The following is a 6,000-nucleotide window of genomic DNA, read 5'->3' as shown; positions in this document are numbered from 1 at the left end:
TCTTCGATCTCTAGGGTTGAAGTCACTGAGGCGGTTGGCAAGCTCCTCGGTGGCAAGCCCCGGGGGTGGATGAGATCCGCCCGGAGTTCCTAAAGGCTCTGGATGTTGTAGGGCTGTCATGGCTGACACGCCTCTACAACATCGCGTGGACATCGGGGACAGTGCCTCTGGATTGGCAGACCGGGGTGGTGGTAAAAAGGGGGACCGGAGGGTGTGTTCCAATTATAGAGGAATCACACTTCTCAGCCTCCCCGGTAAAGTCTATTCAGGGGTGCTGGAGAGGAGGGTCCGTCGGGAAGTCGAATCTCGGATTCAGGAGGAGCAGTGTGGTTTTTGTCCCGGCCGTGGAACAGTGGACCAGCTCTACACCCTCAGCAGGGTCCTCGAGGGTGCATGGGAGTTCGCCCAACCAGTCTACATGTGTTTTGTGGATTTGGAGAAGGCGTTCGACCGTGTGCCTAGGGGAATCCTGTGGAGGGTGCTCCGGGAGTACGGGGTACTGAGCCCCTTGGTGAGGGCTGTTCGGTCCCTGTACGACCGGTGTCAGAGTCTGGTCCGCATTGCCGGCAGTAAGTCGAATTCGTTCCCAGTGAGGGTTGGACTCCGCCAAGGCTGCCCTTTGTCACCGATTTTGTTCATAATTTTTATGGACAGAATTTCTAGGCGCAGCCGAAGCGTTGAGGGGGTCCGGTTTGGTGACCTCAGCATTGAATCTCTGCTTTTTGCAGATGATTTAGTGCTGTTGGCTTCATCAAAACGTGACCTCCAACTCTCACTGGAGCGGTTCGCAGCTGAGTGTGAAGCGGTTGGGATGAAGATCAGCACCTCCAAATCCGAGACCATGGTCCTCAGTCGGAAAAGGGTGGAGTGCCCTCTCCGGGTCGGGGATGAGATCCTGCCCCAAGTGGAGGAGTTCAAGTATCTTGGGGTCTTGTTCACGAGTGACGGTAGGAGGGACCGGGAGATCGACAGGCGAATCGGTACGGCGTCTGCAGTAATGCGGACTCTGCACCGGTCCGTAGTGGTGAAGAAGGAGCAGAGCCGAAAGGCAAAGCTCTCGATTTACCAGTCGATCTACGTTCCTACCCTCACCTATGGTCACGAGCTCTGGGTCGTGACCGAAAGAACAAGATCCCGGATACAAGCGGCCGAAATGAATTTCCTCCGCAGGGTGTCCGGGCTCTCCCTTAGAGATAGGGTGAGAAGCTCGGTCATCCGGGAGGGACTCGGCGTCGAGCCGCTACTCCTCCGCGTAGAGAGGAGCCAGCTGAGGTGGCTCGGGCATCTGGTTCGGATGCCTCCCGGACGCCTCCCTGGAAAGGTGTTCCGGGCATGTCCCACCGGCGGGAGGCCCCGGGGACGACCCAGGACACGCTGGAGAGACTATGTCTCTCGGCTGGCCTGGGAACGCCTTGGGATCCCGCCGGAGGAGCTGGTTGAAGTGGCTGGGGAGAGGGAAGTCTGGGCTTCCCTGTTAAAGCTGCTGCCCCCGCGACCCGACCCCGGAACAAGCGGAAGATAATGGATGGATGGATGGATGGATGGGTTGCTAAGGTTGAAACGCAAATCTCAACGACTATCTCTAGTAGACGTCCAATCCATTTGAAGTAGGATAGTGGCAGCGAATAAACATTCTTCAAATGGATTGGACGTCTATAGCCGTCAATGGTAGCCAATGATAATTTATGAATGTAGTATAGCTAGGTTGCTAAAGTTGAAAAGCGAATTTTAATGAGTTTATCACTAGTAGATGTACAATTCATATGGGAGGGACGTTCATTTGCTGCGAGCCCTCCAGCTTCAAATGGATTGGACATCTATAGCTGTCAATAGTAGCTACCGTAATTTTCGGACTATAAGCCCCTACTTTTTCCCCTCTTTTTTAATCCTGCGTCTTATAGTCCAGTGCATATTATTTGTTGACTCATACACAGTCAAAACACTGCCATAAGACCGTCACAATTATGGCATGACACTATCATGGGCTCATCATTAGAGGTGTGCGAAATTTCCGATTCTTAGATTATTCGCGATTCGGCCATGGAAGATTCGAGAACGATTCACAAACATCCAAATTCCAATTACTGAAATATGTCAAGTAAAGCGGAAGTAAAACACACTCAGCGCGCCGCGCGGTCTTCGGGACGTAATGAGGAACGGAGCGAGAGTCGCTAAACATCATGCTTGTCATTACCCGGCCCCTCGGGTAATGCCAATGCTCAACTCACGGCTCTAGCTCATCTCATGCCGCGAGATAAAAAAACAACAACATACCTGACTGCTGCAGACAGCTGCTACAAAGTACGTCCACATAATGGTACGGTAGATATCATATTTATATAGGACTAGATGCAAAATAGACTCGGTGGGATATGTACAAAAAGCTAGATGCGGGTGTTAGTAAACGGCCGCCATCTTAAAGCAGTAGACTTCCCTGCAAGGCTGTTGTAGCGAACCTTCCAAGCGAACCTAATTAACTTTTTATCTAAAATACTCCTAAATCGGTAAAATATTGACTTGAATCTATCTTTAAAATAGTTTTAAAACTTTCACATGTCGAAAGTTGACAAAAGGGAAATTATGGAATAACGGAGCAATTTTAACAACTTTAACGGTTGATTCACATCATTAAATTAATTGAATGTTTATTTAGGCATGCAAGTTTTTTTTTTTTTTTTTTAACAGTTTTTGTAACTAATCTACAAAACATTAAAAGCAGCTAATAGCGGGGGGGGGGGGGGGTCATCAATAATCGATTTATAATCGAATCGTAGCCTCTGAATCGTAATCGAATCTTTAGGTGCCCAAAGATTCCCACCTCTACTCATCATCATATCATGGGCATGCTTATGACCGATTCATTGTCATTGGGTCATGTCACCCGGCAGATTATGACACGAACTCCATTTATGTCCAGCTCGGATCTTTTACATCCATTCAAAAGAGAGATAATTTTCTGGATGACACAAAATGACATCTGTCATAAGCATTCATTAATGCTGATGGCAGTGTCATGTCATAATTATGATCGTCTTATGACAGTCTTATGTAACCACTGTCCAATGTGTTAACAGAATACCATAACTAGCAATAATTGAAACGACTGGAACAGTAACTGAAGAACTAATTGGCACAGAACATGAATTTTTAATATTATTTACATCTGTAGCGGTGCAATGCATGATAGGAGGCATGTTGGACAGCAGCAGTGTTGACAGCAGAGGTTGACTGTCTCCCCCAAGGGAGCAGTGATGGCCAAATGAAGCTTTTTAAAGCAATGAAGCTTTGCAGCCAATTGTTACAAAGCTTCCTGGTGGTTCATTTGGTCTTATGACGGTCTTTTGATGCCGCTGTTAAATAAAGTGTTACCGGTTAATATCTTTTGGTGTGTATATCCCATAATGCAGTGAGGACAGCTGCGGCTCATAGTCCAGTGCGGCTTATCTATGAACAAATGCCGTTTTCATGTCAAAGCTGGTGGGTAGCAGCTAATAGTCCGGAAATTACGATAAATATTATTTATGAATATAGTAAAGCTAGGTTGATAAAGCTTTAGCATCGACTTTATAATGTATTGACGGGTCAGATCGGTCATCCACTGCACCTCGCATTCAAGTAGAGGGCCGCCCACATCAAGAAGAGCAATTCACAAACATGCACGCAGCGATCTAACGCCGGATTTCTGTTGAAAAGTACGAAAGCTCTACCACATACAAACTGGAAGGATTGTCTCAGGAGTGATTTGTTTGAGGATTCAAGGTAATTATTATATTTTTCGTACCATCCATGCATTTTGAAACGTTGTGAAAAAAATCTATGGTAGAAATTAGCCGCTACTGCATTGGCATCATCGTTCGCAATATTTACGTAAAATAAATGTTAACTGCACCATTTTTTTGCTTTGAAACAAGAATCTCTAAAGAATTCGGGGATTTAAGCATTTATTCACGAGAATTTTCACCGGAAAAGCTCTGTTTACATAAGGTGGCCGCTAGCTACATTCACTAACAGACTAGCATTGTACTTTGACATATTTAGGTAAAATAAATGCTAACTGCACTTTTTTTTTCTCTTTTAACCAAGAATAGAGACTGTTTTACGTACATAACTATAAAGAATTCAGGGGTTTATGCACTTATTCTTGGGCTGTCAAATGATTAAAATGTTTAATCGAGTTAATTACAACTTACAAATTAATTAATCGTAATTAATCGCAATTCAAACCATCTTTAAAATATGCCATATTTTTCTGTAAATTATTGTTGGAATGGAAAGATAAGACACAAAGATGGATATATACATTTAACATACTGTACATAAGTACTGTATTTGTTTATTATAACAATAAATCAACAAGATGGCATTAACATTAACATTCTGTTATCCATGGATAGACTTGCAGTTCTTAAAAGATAAATGTTAGTACAAGTTATAGATATTTTATATTAAAACCCCTCTTAATGTTTTCGTTTTAATAGCATTTGTAAAATTTTCAATCAAAAAATAAACTAGTAGCTCGCCATTGTTGATGTCAATAATTACACAATTCTCATGGTGCTGAAACCCATAAAATCAGTCGTACCCAAGCGCCAGCAGAGGGTGACAAAACTCCAAAAAATACAAGTAACAAGTGCACATGACACTGTGCTGTCAGTTTAATCTGTTTGAGCGGGGCATGCGGATTAATTTCGTCAAATATTTTATCGTGATTAATTTAAAAAATTAATTAACGCCCGTTAACGCAATAATTTTGACAGCCCTAATTTATTCACAAGAGTTTTCAACGAAAAACGCTCTTTGTCTGTGATTCCACTCGGTTAGCTTTAACGGCCTCGCCAACAATGCAGGCCCCCTATTTATCGGCTCCGAGCACCGTCAATACATTTGGCTTAAGTTGTAACGTGAATTTAAATTAGGTGATACTATGTCAAGTCCATTTGAAATTGCCACACTCCGACTTCAAATGGATTGGACGCTGTTAGCCGTCAATGGTAGCCAATATTAATTTATGAATATAGTAAAACCAGGTTGCTTAAGTTCAAACTGAGTTTCTGACCTGTAGGCGTGCAATTCATTTGAAGCGGGAGGGTGCGCAGTTCGTTCATTTGCTGCCATCCTCCCACCTCAAACGGATATCTATAGCTGTTGAAAGAATCTGATCTTTTAGCCACATTGCTAGAATCAAGCCAGCTGAACCGTCGGACCCACGCTGGCGCAGCTCCAACGACCCAAGCCGACGAAATCCCGACAAACTGGCCAAAAGGCCAAACTCCGCGCCTTAGTCTTAACCCTTTGTACTGACTCCATTTTGAAAGCTGGAAAAAGGCTTTTAAGCACAATTTATTCAGGTTGACAGTGATCATAAAGCACAGAGGGACCCAGGCTAGGATCCAAGGTCACCGTATCACAAGTCAACAATGACAATGACAAATGACAACGATTAGTTAAACATTCAGTCTTTTTGAAGGCTCTCGTGGGGCGGGCTGTGGGCAAAAGAAGGGTGTGTTTGGGCGTGGTTTAGGAATTTTGTCTGTTTATGGATTGGATAGGAAGATTCAGGAGTTACTGTTGTCAGGGCACTGAGGGTTGTGGATTTTCAAAGGGGCTCTCGGAGTATTATCAGTCATGTTATCAGTTGGATCTCGGGCGTTCTCCAGTGTTCCTTGTGTTGGGACAGGGCGTCCCGCCATTTGTTCTGGACTGTCCGGGAGAACTGATTGCGAGAGTTGGTGGTGCAGGCGTGGGTTTGTGAGTGTCACTCTTGCTCAGTCAGTTGCATGACGCACACTTTGGACTTCCGCGATAAGAAGGCGTCATGTATCTCTTATGCCCTATATACTGCTTATTTTCCTTAAACTATGGGAAAAGTGCTATTTATTTTATATTGGGTGTGTTAGAGTTATACAAACAGTCAAACAGTAAATACAAGAAACAATACTATTCCCTGATTCATTATATTAAGTGTGGTAGAGTAATGCAAATAGTCGATCGGTAAATACG

The sequence above is a fragment of the Corythoichthys intestinalis genome, chromosome 2, assembly GCF_030265065.1.
Source record: "Corythoichthys intestinalis isolate RoL2023-P3 chromosome 2, ASM3026506v1, whole genome shotgun sequence".
Lineage (NCBI taxonomy): Eukaryota > Metazoa > Chordata > Actinopteri > Syngnathiformes > Syngnathidae > Corythoichthys > Corythoichthys intestinalis.
Note: the sequence above shows the minus strand (reverse complement) of the source record.